Genomic DNA, 20407 nt, shown 5'->3' with positions numbered 1-20407 from the left:
GAGCATTCGACAGAGTATGGCATGAAGGATTGATTTACAAAATGAGATATGCTGGATATTCAATCAAACTGTGCAAGTTGATTAGGAATTATTTGAGGAACATAAGATTCTAAGTGAAAGTGGAAGGAGAAAACTCCACAACCAGATATATGGAAGCAGGGGTGCCTCAAGGGTCAGTACTTGGGCCGTTACTGTATAACATATATATTCACGATATACCAAAATCTCCAAGGAATATGCTATATGCCGACGACACGAGAATCGCAATTCGACATCGCAAGCCATAAATCATAGAAGGAAAATTACAAGAAGCTATAGATGAAATAAGTGACTGGTATATTAAATGGAAAATAAAGCTCAACGGACAAAAGAGCCAAGCGATATTACTGCAAAAGAGGAGGTAGATGGAGAAGAAATCGAATGGAAAAACGAAGCGAAATATTTGGGTATCACCCTAGACAAAGGTCTAACTTGGAGAAGCCATATCAAACAAGCCGTTGACAAAACCAAGGCAGCGATGAATATGCTCTACCCGATGATAGGTAGAAAGAGCCACATGTCAAATAAGACAAAATTGAAAATAATCAAAGCCGTTGCTAGACCGCAACTGACTTATGGATCAGGTGCTTGAGGATTCGCGGCAAAGAGCCATATACAAAGAATTCAGGCAACAGAAAACAAGCTACTACGATGTGCCATATATGCGCCTTGGTTTGTCAGGAACAAACAGATATATCAAGATTTGAAGTGGGAAACCATCACCGAATTTATGAAGAGGAAAGCTAAAAAGTTATTCGAAACAGCGAAGAAACATCCAAACGAAGAGCTCAGGAGACTAGTGGACTACGATCCGGAGGAAGACAGAGGAAGAATGAGAATTCACAAAAGGAGACCGCGAGATCAATTGAGGAGAGAAACTTATTAAAACTATACTAAGAAGAGATATCCGAAATGGAGGAACATGAAAACCCTAGCACGACAATGTGCAAGAAGAAATTAACCGATCAAGGGATAAATGGTTTATAGGCAATGCCCGGAACCAATGTAAAGAAGGTCAGGTTTAGTGGGTCGCGAACTCAGGAGAGTGAGTAACCCCACAGTGTTCCCTAGAAATGGGTTCCTCTGAGCAAGAGATAGAGCCCCGTGTTTTTCACGGTCGCTGATTCCCCCTCCTATAAAAAAAAATAAAAAACATCATTGAATCCCGTCTCGGAGATTGAGATTTGTCAAAATAAACTCACCGATTTGGTGAAATCTCTTCAGAACTTCAATCATTATAATGCGGCTAACGAATTTTCGCGAATTTACACCAGATTAATACACATTTAAGGCAGGCTGGACTTTATTGTCACTGCAGACACAACACAGTTACAATGAATTGAACAAATGAAGGCGACTACAGATAAGGCGTTGGAAATACTGGAGGAGCTGCGAAAGAAGAGTAATCGTTAACAGCCGCAGACATCCAACCGAGATCAGAGGTCTCTTTTGGATGTGGAGGTATCCAGTTCACCTGGGATGTCACCGATCCAACCGGAGAGGATATCAAGGGTTGAGACATCACTTATCGACTTAGGAGATGGTGTCGATCCTCCTGCAGTAGTCAATGTCTCACGTACTGGTAGCCCTGTAAGGAATTCAACATTAGAACAGGTCATGAATGAGACAAGGCAGACATGTAGAGCATTACTGCGACAATTACCAGCGATACATCTCACACAGTCGCAGGACTGTGGGACAACAACACCTGAGCGTCTGACACAAAGAAGAAGGGATAATTCCACACGAAGGGTGTCTTTCCCACACTTACCTGCACCATGGATAAATTCTGACCGGCCAGTTGCCACCACACCTGCCAGATCAGAACCGGAGCCCCGATCAACAGTACCAATTGTCCCGGTACGCAAATGGAACATTTCCTTTGATGGCACGAGCATTGTAACCGGATTTCTTGAAGGAGTGGAGAGGCTGGCTGAATCGCGTAAAGTATCCCTGGAACAAGTTTTTGAATCAGTTTATGAATTACTACGAAAGGATGCGAGGGATTGGTTTATTCCCAGGAGAGGTACTTTCAACGACTGGGAGGATTTTAGCAACCAACTGAGAGAAGCATTTCTGCCAGTTAACTACGAGGATAATCTGTTGGAGGAAATAAAAAGCGAACACAGGGCCTTGAAGAAAAGTTGCTTCTATATGTTACCCGGATGCAGAACTTATTCCAGAAACTCACCTATGCAAAACCATCCGAAGTGGAGCAGATCCTGCTTATCCGACAGAGGTTGATCCCGCTCTTACAGCAGACCTTGGCCTTCCAGGAGACCAAGACTTATGATGAACTTCTTCGTAAGGGAAAAGTTTTTGAACTGGTCAAGTGGCAGATGAGCCAGTACACCCGGCCACCCTCAAAACTAGGTTTCGTGGAAGAACCTCACCTGACGTACACTTCCCGTCAACTGAACCGATATTTATTTATTTATTCATTTATTTATTCACAGGTACAAAAACCCACTAATGTATCCTCAGATAGAACGAACAAATTACAGAGATTATAAGTACATAGATCAATTCGATACAAGATTACTAACTTAACTAATGATCATGAGTACAACTGACAAAAATCAACAAAAAAAAAACCAAGAAAAAAAAAGCGAGAAACCCAGAATGCCCCAAAAATGGCAACTACGTACAATTCTTTTTTAAAATCTTTCGGACCTGTTCCAGAGACATAAAAAAATAATCAACTTGACCACTAAACATGTTGCTGGTCCGAGATATCCGACATAGAGGCGAGTGCTGAGCCGTGTATGTGTACCTAAAGGGTACCATAAAAAGCTCACAGGCTCTGAGAGAGCTCTGGGGAACATTGAAGCACAAGCCACCAAGAATATCTGGGCTCTGAAGTCTATTGTTCAAGATCTTAAATGCAAACAGTGCCTCGAAGACCATACGTATGCTCGACAATGATAGCATTCCGAAATGCTCGCGCGCCAAAACATCTCCATCATATATGACAAATTTCGTTTTGAAAGCAAGAAATCTTATAAATATGTTTTGAATACTCTCAAGGCGATTGATGTTATTTTTTTGCCTAGGATTCCACACGACACTTGCAAAGTTTAGTCTGCTCAGCACAAATGCACTGAAAAGGACCTTAATTGGTGTGATAGTTACGAATGCACTACATTTCCTAGTTGTATACCCTAACATTCTGGAGGACAAATTAACAACAGATTCGACATGGAGATCAAAAATTAGTTCAAGATGACTCCCAAGTCTCGAACAGAACTTAAAGATTCAAGCGGTTCTTCATGTATATAATATGTTCGCTTTATGGGATTGTGGCTTCTCGTGAACGTCATTGATCTACATTTGGAGATATTAAAGAATAATCCATTCTCGTCACAGAAGGCAACAAGACGGTTTAAGTCACCTTGCAAACGCTCACAATCCTGATCGTTGAACACGGAAATGAAGAACTTTAAATCATCAGCGAACATTAAAAATTTACAATAATGAAAGCAGATCGCAATCTTATTTATGTAGATTAAAAAAAGTGAAGGTCCTAGATGCGATCACTGGTGCACGCCTGAAGTGGTCATAAATAGTCCAGAAACAAATCCCAGAACCGAAACGAATTGAGAACGGTTTCTAATATAGGACTCAAACCATCTGAGCAGATTACCTGCCACACCGACCTCAGCCAAACGACTCAATAGTATATTATGACTAATTTTGTCAAAGGCTTTACTGAAGTCTGTGTAAATAGTGTCAACTTGAATATTACTGTCCATACAACCATGCACATACTCGGTGAAAACGAAAAGGTTAGTATCCAGCGAACGTCCCCTGAAGAAACCGTATTGTTCTGGAATTATGATGTTTTTTACTAAACTAAATAAATGATCATACACAAGTTTCTCGAGGACCTTCGCGATTATAGATAACTTACTTATCGGCCGATAATTCTCGACGTTTTCTCTTTGACCTCCTTTGAAAATTGGCACAACCATTGCTATTTTCCATCTATCAGGAAATTCCCCGGATTTCATGGACATATTGAATAAAATAGTTAATGGCATAGAAAGTGAAGAGGCACACTTCTGAATGAAAATTGACGTCAGTCTATCAGGTCCTGCACCCTTCTTAGGGTCAAGATTTTGTAGGGCCCGTGAGACCTCATCCGTTCCAAAAACGATATTACACAGACTACTAGACGTTAGACGACCCCGAGAATCAACGTCAAAGGCAAATCTTTCTGGTAGGATCTCCGAACCACCATCTGCACAATTACCACCCCAGCGCATCCTCCCAGGTAACCCACTGATCGACTGCTTTTTCACTGAAGCAAAGTTCCAGAATCTCTTAGGATTGCGCTTCAAATCATTTTCCGTATAATGAATATATTTGTCGAAATCATTCCTAATTAAGACCTTGGATCTAACTATTAACAATTTGAATAAATTATAATGATTCTCATTTCTATATTTTTTCCATTTCTTATGGACCTTATTCTTTTCCTTCACCATCTTAATTGTGTTACTAGAAAAAAAAAGTAGGAAAATTCAATGATCTGTTTGATAATATGGCTTTCCAATCGACATTTGAGATTTCATGATTGATCAATTCATAATTGGCTTTCCTGAAGTTGAGATAAGAATTAGAATTGAATTTGAGAGGCTTTTGAACGCTTACATCAATAAAAAACACCAAGCAAGGATGATGGGAGTCTTCTGGAACCAAAGGGCTCACCGAGTGCCTCAGACCGAGAATTTTGAATTTGTTACATACAATTAAATCAAGAAGTCTACCACCACCATTGCGAACTGAATTAAACTGCATTAAGCAATGATGAGAAAATGTGTCTAACAAAGATGAGCTCGGCAAATTAACATTAAAAGGCTCCAAGAAGCCATCATCAGTTGGAGCCCAACCTACGGAGGGCATATTGAAATTAGCGCAAATGAGCACTGTATGACCACCATTGAAGTTCATATTGCTTAACTTGGATGTAAAACTTACAAATGCGTTGGCATCGCTAGGTGGCAAGTAAACACAACAAACATACATTGAACTGTTATTATCTAGCTTTATGCGAATCCAAACGTCCTCTGCAGAACTGGAATATTCCGGTACCAAAATGGCAGCGTACCTGTTCTTAACGGCAATCACAACACCTCCGCCATCGGATCGCCCAGAAGCAGTTGTCTCTCGGTCTCTTCGAAATATGCTGTACTGTCCCAAATCAACGAGTTCACTGTCAAAAACTGAACTCCTCAACCACGATTCGGTAATAAAGATAATATCAGCATTATTTACATATATATTTTGTTTGAACTCTCCAAGTTTAGTCCTTAAACCAAGAGTATTCTGGTATAAAACGCTGAGACTCATAGCGAACTAAAACCCAACAAAAACATTTTCTGAGAAATCGAAAAACCATTCACATGCGTGCGAGGTCTTTGTTCCTCAAGATAGGGATAATCCTCGAGTTTTCCTCCTTCCTCACAAGCACAACACCATTCTGGATGACCCCACACAAATCTATAATTTTCCAGTTTCGCCTTCTCCTTTGCCTGCTCCAAAAGTAATTTCACTTGTGGCGTCAAGTGTTCATGGATGTAAAATTTATTTGAGATGCCAGCCAAACTAAACCCCTGACCCGCCTTCAAACTCCTCTTCACTGTCTTAGCCGCTACCAAGAACCTATCTCGTTGAATCTTGGAAAGAAATCTAATAATTATCCGGAAACAATATCAGGAAACAGGACTAGAAAATGAAAGAAACTATGGTTTCATGACAACCGTGGCGACGTTTCGCTATCAAACTAAGTGATTCTAAATTTTACAATGACAACATTACGAGAATAAAAAGTATTTTAGAAAAAAACAACTACCCTCGTATTATAAAAAAGATAGTTAATGAAATTAACAAGAAGGAATCAACGAATGTTAATAATGGGGGGGATTCAGATATTGATGTCGGAAAAAAGATTTATTTTAAGATACCATATATTCCGGGCTTATCTGAACAAATGAGACGTTGTTTAACTAATGAAAATGTAAAGATAGTATTTTATAACCTAAAAACTATAGGAAAAATCATCTATAGTAATTTGAATGATAGATTAGATAAAGGACAACTTTCAGGATTGATTTATAATATCCCTTGCTCAAGTTGCAATAAGGTATATATCAGTCAAACAAGACAGTATTCAAATAATAGGATAAAACAGCATAAAAATGATTTGAAAAATATTAGAAATAGGGAAAAAACAGCACTTTGTTCCCATTACTTTGATGAATCTCATATAATAGATTTTGATAGAGTGAGTGTTTGTGGGAGGGAGGGAAATAGTAAAAAGAGGAATATTTTAGAGATGATTTATATTGGTTTATTTGATTCCATGAACTATAGAACAGACACTGAAAATTTGGCTGGACATTACAATTCACATTAGAAAACACAAGTGTCTTGTTGACCCAGGTTAGGTTATAGAATATTTAGGATATTGTTAATGTTAGTGTACGTATACCGGGTGTCCCAGAGCTTTTAGGCCAGCAGATATCTCAGTTACCTGCGGAAAAAAAAAATTGAAAAAAATACTTGTCGTAGGAGACCATACGCTCTTTCATGCAGCATAGCAAAATCCACCCCCTGACAAACAACCCCTGAGAAACAACCCCTAACTTTTGTTTTTCAAATGGCACCCCCATGTTTGTTTGGCTTCAACTGACAGCTCTTTTTAATTCTCAATCAATGATATATCATAATATGTAGTTGTAAAGATAGTCACTCGATAAAATTGAATTCGTTAGTGGGTACTGTTAATTGGACTGATCGAATTAGTCCACATTGTAGAGACAAGAAAAAGTGGATGTTGAAAAAAAAGAGTCGATAAAATGTTAGAACTTTTTGTGCTTTGTTTTATTCCTACGGTATCTGGATGACAAATTGGTATCAGTCGTGATATTGTTGTTGTATATCAACATTTGTATTTTTATTTTCCATAATTCTGCATGCCATTCTAGCTACCATGATACATCATTGAATGAGAAATGAAAAAAACTGTAAGTTGAAGCACAACAAACATGGGGGTGCCATTTGAAAAACAAAAGTTAGGGGTTGTTTCTCAGGGGTTGTTTGTCAGGGGGTGGATTTTGCTATGCTGCATGAAAGAGCGTATGGTCTCCTACGACAAGTATTTTTTTAATTTTTTTTCCGCAGGTAACTGAGATATCTGCTGGCCTAAAAGCTCTGGGACACCCGTTGTGCAGTTCCAGCACACAGCATCCTTTTTCCTAGCAAGCAATATTCTGCGGACTTTTTCTCTGACAATCTCCTCAACAGATCGATCTGTTTCTTGCTCTTGTCTTACACGAAGGTGTCCTTTATGCGACGCTTGCTTCGCTGCCTCAATTTCCAAAGCCTGGGCTAAGGCATCATCTTAGTTCTAGGGCGTGCTAGTCTCAGGGCTTGTTGTATTTCACTATCCTTTATCCCATCCACGAATGTCTGGATTGATAGCTGTTCCAGGAAACTATCTGGAGCAGATGGATAAGCCAGCCTGACTAATCTCGCCACATCAGCTTCAAACTCCTGGAGATTTTCCCCTGTTTTCTGCACTCGGTTCTTTATTTGTCCATGGTAAACTTGTTGTAGATGAGCATCGCCATATCTCATCTGAAGTTTCGATGTAAGAACTTCGTAACAGGCTTGTTGACTCTCCGGAATCGTTTGCAGAATGTTGAGCGCCTCTCCTCGTAGAGCTATTATTAATACCGTGGCTTTTTCGTTATCGTTCCAGTTGTTCGCCAGCGCAGCAGCTTCAAACTGTTTTTGATATGTCGACCAGGGTATTTTTCCATCAAAAGTTGGAGGCTTGATCTTCATTCTACTACCTTCGCCGTCATTTTCCGCTTTCGCTGTGCTGTAGGGTGTTGAAGCCAGAATATCTGTTCTGTTTGACATTCTTTTCAAGGAATCTATCAACTTGGAATGATGTTCAATTATTCCTGCCATTTCTTTCAATTTTCCATTTACGTTGTCATAAAGTTTGTCAAATCTTTCGTTCACTATATCAAACTCCTCGTCTACTTTATCAAATTTTTCATTTATGGTTTCCAGTTTCTTATCCAATTTATTTGTAAGTTGACTCACCACATCATTACAATTTTCCTTAATGCGGTCCATTTTTTCATTTAATTTTCGAGAATTTTCTTCCATTTGTTCATTCAAATTACAAGAATCCTCGTCCATTTTTTCATTTAATTTTCCCGAAAAGTCCATTAACGCTCGGGTCTCCATCGCGTTCTGCAGTCTTGTGGTCATTGGCATGAACTCCAAATAACCGAAAATATTCATTCGATTCGAGCGATGTTGAACCTCACACTTGACACCAATGTAACGTTTTCTTCGCTTGATCAAAACGTCCGACTGATTAAAATTATTTATTTACACTTAATACACTTATAACTCACAAACTAACTATGACACAACTATTTATTTCCACTCGTATTTATTTCCACTAGTCGCTTGCACTGTGAACTATACTTGTACTTGCCTACCTGCTCCTCCGCTGGGCTTATATAGGCGCCGAAACATTCAGGTACCTTCGCGGTTGTTCGAGAATCTCGCGACCGCTCTGGTTCTCGAAAGGTCCGACCGCAAGGGCCGAACTGGTTACAGTATGTTGCTGAGTCGTGCTCAGTTTTTTCGATATCATTAAATGTGACTAGATGCTAATTTTGCCCTTTTCCTTTTTTTGCGATTAGCAAGAATATCTTAATGGTAGCCCATTTTTGTATTTTATTGCATCAATTGATGAATTGGTTTTCTTAGACATCTTTGGTAAGAAATTGTTGATGTACTATACGTTGTAACTATGTCTCGAATAAATTGTAGGCCTGAGGAAGCAAGAGACATCTTGCGAAACGTCGCCACGGTTGTCAGGAAACCATAGTTTCTTTCATTTTTTAGTCCTGTTTCCTGATATTGTTTCCGGATTGTTTAATATGGAGGACGCTAATGTCAGTAGTTTTATCTAATAATTATGTTCTTAGGTTTGCCAGTAACCTGAGTAGGCACTCTGAACACGTTGTCAACCGCAGCCACTTCCAACTTATAGTTCAAAATATTTCCAATGTCGATTGCTACATTCAGGAGATTTTCATTGGGCCTCTCAGGAATTTCTTGCAGTTCGACATTGAATGAACGATTGAACTGCTCAAGATTACTCATTCTATCAGACAATTCGGTTACCTTGTTCTTGAGCACATAATTGTCCATCTTCAAATCTTCAGTAACTTCAAAGAGATCATTAAACTTCGAGAGTTGACTCTCAAATTCTGATATCTTGCTTGAGCAGAACTCCACAGACTGGCGCAAAAGTTCCATATCCCTCTTGATCGACTGAACCAATCCAGAAAAGTCTCCCACTGACGCCACTGGAGCGTCGAGCAGGAGTCGGAGTCCCATCCGACCCGCGGCACGTCCGACATGTCCACTTTACTCCCGACATGGTCAGCACGGGCAGCTGAGACTTGATAACATCCGAACAGGTCGAATTTGCGTGATAAGAGGAATCACAAAAACCAGAACACATGATTCCCGGTGAATTCCTCGATATTTGTTTATTACAAACTGGACAATTTATCATCGTGAAAACCACCACAAAAGTCAGTCGTACCGCGAAACTCAAGTCAGGATGGCACACGACCGCCAGCCGTGTGCCACCAGGCAAGTTTTTCTATGGATACCGGAGAGCAGCTTCACCAAACAATCGAGCACAGGGAATCAGTCCCGCAGACACCAGCCAACCAGACATGACTTTCTCCGCCGGGGGAAAGCCGTCCAAGGCCGCCCAGGTCCAGAGAGACAATAGTCCAGCAACAGGAATCACACCGTCCGACTTCTGGAGACAGGTCCGAAGGTGGATCCAGACCTTCAACACCGCCACCCCGTCGTCAAGTAGAAAATAGCCACGCCGACCGGACCGAACCAACATCAGGGGGGAGAGCGTCCTTCCGGACACAGTGTTTCCGATGTGGTGGATATGGCCACATGCGTCGAGAATGTCGCAGGCCACAGCAAATCTTCTGTTCTCGATGCCAGAGGGAGAACATTCTCTCACGAGACTGTCCGTGTTCGGGAAACTGAAGGGTAGATTGGAGGCGGAGTCGACCACATCTCCCGGAATCTTGACTCCACTGGCATCGACTACCTGTCATGATAACCATCCGTTAGTAGAGGTCAGAATAGCCGGCAAACACTTCCGAGCACTGATAGATACCGGAGCGACCAGGAGTTTCTGCAGTCAGGCCGTATCCGATCAATGTGAAAGTAAAGGAATCACAGGACAAACAATGCACAACAGTTTCGCAGTAATAGCGAACGCACAAACCACCGTCACACCGAAACTGTACCACCACCGTGCAAATTTCCGATTACACACTGCCTGATTTGAAATTCTTACTGGTACCAAACTTACCGGTTGACATTATTCTAGGGATGGATGTTCCTACGACTTTCAAGTTTTCCGTAAATCTCAGTACCGCCGAGTGCGTTCTCGAAACCGATAACTCCCGTCGAAACCACCGCAGAAGTTCACGCCGCCGAAGAACACCTATTAGAACTGACAGAGTCTCAGAAACAGGAACTGGAAGCATTTCTGAAAGAAGAATTAAAGAAGTTTGAAGGCCTATATGGTACAACCGACAAGAGTGAACATAAGATCAAACTGAAACCGGGCACCGAACCGATCAAACAACGATACCGACCCCTAAACCCGAAAATGCAGGAGATCTTCAATCAGGAAGTAGACCGTATGCTGGCTGAGGGAGTGATTGAACCCTTCAAGTCACCGTGGAGTTCACTGGTAGTAATGGTCAGGAAGAAAGACGGAAAATACCGTTTTTGCATCGACTTCCGAGCCGTCAACCAAGTGTCTGTAAAAGATGCATACCCGTTACCGCACATTCCTGGGATTCTGGATAAACTGCGTAAGGCCAAGTAATAATAATAATAATAATAATCCAGGATCAGGTGATTCCAACAAGAAATTACATGAAGTACATCGCCAAGGATGCCTCAGTGGAGGACGATAGCTGTCGTTATGGCTGTGCGACACATGAAACTATCCAGCACATCACCGGCGGATGTCAGAAGTTCGCGGGCACGGAGTACAAAAATAGACATGATGCTGTAGCCAAGATTCTTCACCAAGAATTGGCACTAAAACACCAACTTCTAGCTTCGAAAAAGGTGCCTTATTACAATTACCATCCGGATGCTGTGCTGGAAAACGAACATCACAAGCTCTACTGGGATCGCACGGTTCTCACAGACCGAAAAATAACCCACAATAGACCAGACCTCATATTGCTCAATAAGGATGAGGACAGAGCACTATTCATAGACGTGGCAATTCCAAATAATACCAATCTTCTAGATAGGCACACTGAAAAAATTTCAAAATACAGAGATCTTGAGGAACAAACCAGAAGACAGTGGAAGCTGAAAGATATCAAGACCATCCCTATTGTCATTTCATCTACAGGCCTGATACCGAAGAAACTACTAGAGAACTTGAGGAAACTTCAGTTGGACGAAAATATCTATAGAGTCATGCAGAAAGCGGTACTGCTCGGAACGGCGAGAACTGTACGCAAGTACATGGGGAATGCAGAGGAACACCGTCTGCTCCGACAGGAAGTGCGGGTGGAGCAGGAATCCAACCTACAGCAGGGAGGCGAGGAGCGACCCGGACCCGACCACCACCACGAGCCCGAAAACCTGGAAAGGGCTCCAACAGAGCTTAATCCTTTTGATATCTGAGATATCTGGGATAAGTGAATTTTCCTCTGGAGAGGAGTGTGAAAGCCGCAAGGCTAAAGTCATAATAATAATAATTTTATTTAATCCCTTGAGACATGGTTCATGTATAGGACAAGTCATTTTACAACCAAAAGAAAAGAAAAACAATATATTTCATTCAATAACAGAGCTCAAAAATTCACTTTTTCTCCAGCAGAAGCTCCTTGAGTTCCCTCTTAAATCTATAGTATTCTAAATTTTTTAGCCTATTTGGCAGATTGTTATAAAGTTTAATTCCACTATACATAGGTGAATTCTCAAATTTTGATGTTCTATGCACAGGGATTGAGATAGTGTTCTTATGCCTTGTATTATATTCATGATGTTGAGAGCATTTCATGAGAGACTGAGTATTGTTGTGAATATGTAATAAAGATCTTAAGATATAAATACATGGAAAGCTCATTATTCTATGTTCCAAAAACATTGGCTTGCAGGACTCCTGGGGTTTGAGACCGAAGATCAGTCGAATTATTCTCTTCTGAGCAATAAAAACCTCCCTACCGCCTGCTGACCCTCCCCATAGAATGACGTTGTAATTCATATGTGAGAATGCCATTGAGTAATAAATACTAATCAACACACCTGGCGGAAATATATTTTTTAAACGTTTCAGTGCAAAAAAGGCACTGCTGAGCTTTTTGCAGACAGACTCGGTATGACTCTGCCAATTTAAATTTTTGTCAACCTTCAGGCCCAAAAACTTCACACACTCAGAAGATTCTAATCTTCCCAGAGGAAGATCAAGAACCAACTTTTCAACAGATTCGCGTATCTGAAAGTGAACTAGATTTGTCTTATCAACGTTCAGTATCAGAGAGTTTTTCCGGCACCAGTCCGAAAAATACTCTACCAACATCTCGCATCTACTCTTTAGTTCCCGTAAGCTTGATGCTGTTATCAAGAAGGACGTGTCGTCCGCAAACAACAAGATTCTAAAATCAAACAGGATGATGAAGTAAATTTTAATAGAGTCCGGTAAATCATTTACAAATAAAATAAACAAAAGTGGCCCCAACACAGATCCCTGTGGTACACCCATTTGAATAGGATAATCTTTAGAACTTTTTTGATTACTGTAGACAAACATTTTTCTATCCGCAAGATAACTTTTAACCCATTCGAGAAAAATTCCCCTGAATCCTAGATGGTATAGTTTTTCCAAGATGAATTCAAAATTCAGACAATCGAACGCCCGAGATTCGTCGAAAAACAACCCTGCCACAAAAAGTCCACTATCCAGGCAGCCATGTACATAGTCTACCAGTTGACATGCCGCGGTCTCAGTTGACCTACCAACTCGAAATCCATGCTGGCAACTTGTTATTGTTGAGAACTTATTGAGGTAATTCATCATCCTTTCATACACTAGCCTCTCCATCACCTTCGCCAAAGAGCCTAATATAGATATCGGACGATAATTAGCTACATCGTCAATTGCATTTTTCTTTTTATAAATAGGGATAACCTTAGCCGTCTTAAGAACAGAAGGAAACCTTCCGGATGTTATTGAAGCATTGACGAGGTGGGCAAGATGCTCAGAGATCTGAGGAGCTATCGCCTTTAAGGCTCTCATTGAAATTATATCTCTTGGGCAACTAACTTTGTTCTTTAAGTTTCTGATGACGCTCACAACATCATCGGGCAAAACTGGTAAGAAAAAAAAGGTGTTATCTGATAGAACCTGTGTCGTACAGGATGTGGACCTGTTGTTACCATAGTGCTCGCTGAGGCTGATAACACTGATACTAGAAAAATACTCACCGAAACACTCAGCCACCTCTGATGGGTCGGAGATGATCATACCATTTCTTTTTAGAACAATTTTTCGAGAGGAGTGATCAGTGCCCAATTCACCTCGGACTAAATTCCAGATGGTTCTATTTTTATTGTTCGAGTGATCCAGAACTCCCTCAAAATAGTTGGACTTAGTGAGCTTCAAAAGACTTGTGTATTGCCTTTTGGCTTTCCTATATTGTTGTTTGGACTCATCAGTTTTCAGATTCTGGCACAACCAATGAAGATTCTTTAGGTTACTACTCGCTTGCCTGACCTCAGCCGTAATCCAATCAGGCTGTCCCCTCGAAACAGAACGAGTTCTCTTGAGCGGACAAGCAGAGTCGATCAGATATGTCAAAATATCACAAAAACGATCAAACATGATGTCAACATCATGGGACTCATAGACTGCATCAAAGTTAGAACATGAGACCATCAGCGAAAGATCTTCAAGATTTTCATCAGATAACAACCGAAAAGTGAGCGGAATGGCCTCAGATGATGCGATAAAATTCTCACAGTTAAAAGAAAGAACAATCACCCTATGGTCACCGATGTCTGTATCGATGACTTTCGTGGAAATGAGGCCACTACTTACATTCGTAAGAATGTAGTCCAGCTTACTGGAACTCGTGATTCCGTGCCTGTTGGTGAACACCCTAGTAGGTTCAGTAGAAGTTACGCTTAGGTCGAAGCTAATCTGCAAATTTTCTAAGTAGCTGTGGGGTTCAAAGTAATTTATATTGAGATCACCACATACAAAAATTTCTCTGGAACCTGTGAGACAGAAATCCAGGATATATGAAAAGGTCTCAGAGAACAACTCCAAATCACCACCAGGAGGCCTGTAGCAACTAATAACGCATATATTTTTAAATGAATCATTTTTTATGTTTATAGCACAAAATTCACATTGTTGCTTCAATGAAAATTTCTGAATATGCTTTATTTGGACAGTATGAAATGTGGATTTAACATAAATAAGTGATCCACCATGTTGGCGTGTTGGTCGACAATATGACGCGGCTATAACATAACCCTTGAGCGACATGGAGGATATTTCACAAGGATCGCACCAGTGCTCTACGACACTCACAATATCAGGATTCTCAAGAACCGTGAGAACTTCAAGTTTATTTATTTTATTAGACAGTCCCTGAGCATTGAGTTGGATCAGCTTTAACTTTTTTGTTGAGATAATGTGTTCTTTCCTATATTCTAATGAATGATGAATTTTACCTCTTATACTTTGTTTGCTGATTGTTGAAGTTTTCGAAAAAACCTGTTCACCGCAACTCCTTCAGGCCAAAAGGCTGGATCCATAGCCTCAGACATAAGCGCAGTAGGTAACGAAATCTCGAAGGATGAGTAAACTTCAGGTCTTTTGGATGTTAGTTTCTCACACAGTACATTAGAATAGCTGGGGCCAAAAAAATCTAGGAGTTCTTGTTCAGTCGTTGCAGGACTCAGCCGGGACACATGCAAATACGATAGTTGCTTCTTGGGGACAACATGCAACGCATCCGAATTTGAAGTGCCGATAATAGGTTTTAGAATTCTTTTATTCTTAGTGGCACCATTTGAAGTACTGTGATTCTCATTGTCAGGTTTCCCGGACACTCCATGTGTCCGGGGAGATGTGGTACATCTCCACACTGGGTCTGAAACAAGGATACTGGCAGATACCGTTAGCAAAGGAGAGCCGTCCGATTACTGCCTTCACAGTTCCGGGAAGGGGACTGTTCCAGTTCACGGTCATGCCGTTTGGTCTTCACGCTAGTCCGGCAACTTTCCAGAGATTCTTAGACACCGTTATTGGCACAGAAATGGAACCGGAAGCGTTCGCTTACCTGGACGATATAGTTGTCCTGGGGGAAACTTTCGAGGAACACCTGGAGAACTTAAGAGATGTATTTCGGCGGTTGAGAGAAGCCAATCTTCGTCTCAATCCCGAAAAGTGTGGCTTTGTGCGAAAATCCCTAATTTAGGACATGTCGTTACCTTCGAAGGAATCCGTACCGACCCGGATAAAGTTTCCTCTATCGTAGCATTCCCAGCGCCGAAAACCATCCGTGAATTGCGCTGTTTTCTGGGAGTTGCTAGCTGGTACCGCCGTTTTATAGAGAACTTTTCCGATGTCGTTTCACCGTTGACTCACCTGTTAAAGAAGAAACCACGTTGGAAGGACCTCCTGAAACAAAAACTGACCGAATCACCGATACTGGCCTGTCCGGATTTCAATCAACCGTTCGTCCTGCAAACAGACGCCAGTGACGTAGGCCTTGTAGGAGCCCTGACCCAAGTTCTGGATGGAGAGGAAAGGGTGATCGCCTATGTCAGCCGTACCTTGAACACCGCCGAAAGAAATTACTCCGTATCTGAAAAGGAATGCCTCGCCACCGTTTTCTCGATAGAGAAACTGCGACCATACCTGGAAGGATTTCATTTCACCGTTATTTCCGATCACATAAGTCCGAAATGGCTGAATTCCATCAAGTCACCGTCCGGAGGAATTGCTCGATGGGCCGTTTTCCTTCAGCAATTCGACTTTGAAGTCCAATACCGAAAAGGTGCCCTGAACAAAGTCGCCGACACTCTGTCTTGAAACCCGTTACCGTCCGTGGATTCCGTTTGCCTTGCCAACGTCGAAGTTCGCTGCAGTTGGTACAACAAAAAGGTCCAGGAGGTACAAAGAGACCCAGAAGATTTCCCTGACTATGCCGTTGAGGATGGGAAACTGTATCGTCACTTCTGGGACTCTTCCGACTTTACTGAAGTTGGATCCGGAAAACCATGGAAGCTCTGTGTACCCACCGAACAACGACTGGAGGTCCTGAAAGAAAATCACGATTCTGAATTAGCTGGTCACCTGGGCATCTCCGAAACGATCTCTGGGCTAGCCCGGAATTATTACTGGCCAGGGATGTTCAGAGATGTCGCAAAATACGTGAGAAACTGTCCATCCTGTCCTGTCCATTCTGATGTGATGACGCCTGGAAAAATGCAACCACATAGAATGACTGATGCACCGTTCCAAGAGGTCTGTACAGATGTGGTTGGGCCACTTCCTCGGTCCAAGAAGGGAAATTCTTACGTGGTGGTGATGCAGGACCGTTTCACGAAGTGGGTTGCGGAAAGCCACCGCTGAAACCGTTTACTCATCCCTGTATGAACAGGTTATACTCCGATATGGCTGTCCGAAACTGGTAATATCTGACAACGGGGTACAGTATGACAGTAGACTGTTCGAAAACAGTCTCCGAGAGCTAAACATTGCTCACCGTTTCACCCCTCCGTATACACCCCAGTGCAACGCCGTAGAACGTTGAAGACTATGATAGGTCAGTTCTGTGAAGCCGACCACCGCACTTGGGATGAGAAATTAGGTGAACTAACTTTCGCCCTGAACACCGCCAAACAAGAATCTACAGGATTCACACCGGCATTTCTGAACTATGGAAGGGAGTTAACAGTTCCAAAGGCAATCTACTCGTCAAACACCCAAGACGAAGACACCGAGGAGACAAACAGAAGCCCAGAAGAAAGTAGAGTGAATCTTACTCACCGTAAAGAACAAATCCGTCATCTTCAGGAGGCCTATGAGTTTGTCAATACCAGGTTGTACCGTGCATTCGAGCAACAGGCTCACCATTACAACCTCCGTCGAAGGGAAGTTCGTTTTCATGCTTCTGTGCCGTGCTAATCCGTTGTCATCTGCCGTTGATAGCTTTGCAGCCAAGTTGGCTCCGAAGTTCTCTGGTCCGTATACCGTTGTGAAAGTAATTTCACCCGTTGTTTATGACCTGAAAAAAGACAGTGGTAAGAAAATCATCAATATTCACGTTAAGGATTTAAAACCGTTACATCCGTCAGATCGCTAGTGAGTATACTGTATAGCAACCGTTTACATTACTCAACTGGTTATCGTCCTGATGAATCCGTTTCACCATAACCGATAGATCTAACCTGGCCCTGCCAGGGTTGGATAATTCAAATGTCTGTTTGTTCTGTGCAGTTTTTATTACCACCAGACAGGACCGTCTGACTATCATCGAGTAAATTAGTGGTATCCCACAACACCTACAACAGAAAATTCCGTTAATTCACTGGAAAAACAGGAACCGTTGCCGTTAATTCAATTTTCTGTACTAATTGTGGGACCGATAATAATAAGTGAGATACACCCGTCCTGTCTGTCTCTATTTCACTCCTGTGTTATCGTTAAATACAATAACCGAATAGAAAATAACAATAGAAGGCTGACACCGATATTACAAGCTGGCCTGAACGGTAAGTTAAATAGAACATTATATTTGCATCTCCTTATTAAAATTACCGACCGTACTTACCGCTTCTTCCGAAATTCCACCGTGCACCCTGTTATCCTTCTGCTCCAGGGTTTCAGTATACTATATATATATATATTTAGGACTAGTTCTTGATCAGCATCTTAAGTGGGGTCCACATATAGAGCAATTAAAGAGTAGACTCAACTCTACCTGTTATATCCTGTTTATGTTGAGGGGTCAAGTTGATTTCGATATGCTAAAACTAGTTTATTATGCTAACTTTCATTCAATTCTTTGTTATGGAATCATATTTTGGGGTAGCTCCTCTCATGTTGAAAGTATTTTTGTAGCTCAGAAAAGAGCATTACGAACCATGATATGCATGAGATATAGAGAGAGTTGTAAAGGTGTATTTAAGAAAAATAATATTTTAACTGTGTATGGGGCTTATGTTAACAAACTACTGATTTTTTTCAGTAAGAATAGCCATTATTTTGCGGATTTCAAAAATTCAAATAATACCAGGAGAATTTTTCTTTACATATTACCACAGCATAGTTCACTTTTAAGAGGTAGATTGGTTGCGTGTATGGCAGTAAATTTATTCAATATTCTACCAAAAGATTTGAGGAATATAACGGGTCATACAAAATTCAAGAAATCTCTGTATGGATTTATTCTAGATTGTGAACCATATAGTTTGAGTGAATTTAGACAATACTGCATGGTTTGATGTATGCATTGTTTCATTTTTCTTTTCTTTTGTTCAACTACAGGTTGAACTGTTTGACTTGTTTCAAATTTTATTCTTTCTGGTGTAATCTTTTGGAACCAATAAATGTGACTTTAGCCTTGCGGCTTTCACACTCCTCTCCAGAGGAAAATTCCCTTATCCCAGATATCTCAGATATCAAAAGGATTAAGCTCTGTTGGAGCCCTTTCCAGGTTTTCGGGCTCGTGGTGGTGGTCGGGTCCGGGTCGCTCCTCGCCTCCCTGCTGTAGGTTGGATTCCTGCTCCACCCGCACTTCCTGTCGGAGCAGACGGTGTTCCTCTGCATTCCCCATGTACTTGCGTACAGTTCTCGCCGTTCCGAGCAGTACCGCCTTCTGCATGACTTTATAAATATTTTCGTCCAACTGAAGTTTTCTCAAGTTCTCTAGTAGTTTCTTCGGTATCAGGCCTGTAGATGAAATGACAATAGGGATGGTCTTTATATCTTTCAGCTTCCACTATCTTCTGGTTTGTTCCTCGAGATCTCTGTATTTTGAAATTTTTTCAGTGTGTCTATCTAGAAGATTGTTATTATTTGGAATTGCCACGTCGATGAATAGTGCTGTCTCCTCATCCTTATTGAGCAATATGAGGTCTGGTCTATTGTGGGTTATTTTCCGATCTGTGAGAACAGTGCGATCCCAGTAGAGCTTGTGATGTTCGTTTTCCAGCACAGCATCTGGATGCTAATTGTAATAAGGAACCTTTTTCGAAGTTAGAAGTTGGTGTTTTAGTGCCAATTCTTGGTGAAGAATCTTGGCAACAGCATCATGTCTATTTTTGTACTCCGTGCCCGCGAACTTCTGACATCCCCCGGTGATGTGCTGGATAGTTTCATGTGTCGCACAGCCATAACGACAGCTATCGTCCGCCACTGAGGCATCCTTGGCGATGTACTTCATGTAATTTCTTGTTGGAATCACCTGATCCTGGATGGCGAGCATGAAGCCCTCTGTCTCAGGAAACAACCTTCCGGAAGTCAACCAGTAGTTCGACAGATATGTCGACGTAATCATGGTTGACCTCATTCTGGTGCCTCCCATGCAAAGGTTTGCCAATAAGTTTCTGCATTTTACTTTCTGCAGAGTGTTCGACGGTTTCCAAGTGATCCTGGTGGAAGTATCAGCAACACAAACTACTCGATGGAGTTCTGACGAAGCTGCCTTGCTCAAGAAATATTTTCGAAGTCCTTCAATTTCCTGGAACATACGGTTGGACAAATCAACAATTCCTCTACCCCCAAGATGTCGTGGCAGCTCTGTCCGTTCTATTTAGCTTTTGGGGTGATGTTTATTGTGTTTAGTCAGCATGGTCCTTATTTTTCTCTGTAAAGCTGCTAAATCGGTGGTCGTCCAAGAGATAATACCAAATGAATAGCTCAGCGCCGAGCAAGCGTAGGTGTTAATCGCTTTTATCAGATTCTTGCTGTTAAGACCAGTTCTCATTATCCTCCTCAATCTTCGGGTGAACTCCTCCCTTAATTCTTTCTTCATCTGGGTCTGATTGATTTTTCTTGCCTGTTTTATGCCTAAATACTTGTATGTGTCTCCTTCCTTTAATGCTTCAATTTCTGCACCTTCCTTGAGTTTGAACGTACCATCTTCTATTTTCCCTCTCGTTATGTTTAGCAGTCGACATTTTTCTAGTCCAAACTTCATTTTGATGTCTTCCGAGAATCCTTCCACCATTTTCAGCA

The sequence above is a fragment of the Coccinella septempunctata genome, chromosome 2 (genome assembly GCF_907165205.1).
Source record: "Coccinella septempunctata chromosome 2, icCocSept1.1, whole genome shotgun sequence".
Taxonomy (NCBI): Eukaryota; Metazoa; Arthropoda; class Insecta; order Coleoptera; family Coccinellidae; genus Coccinella; species Coccinella septempunctata.
The sequence above is the reverse complement of the archived record's forward strand: the minus strand, read 5'-3'. Positions refer to the sequence as shown.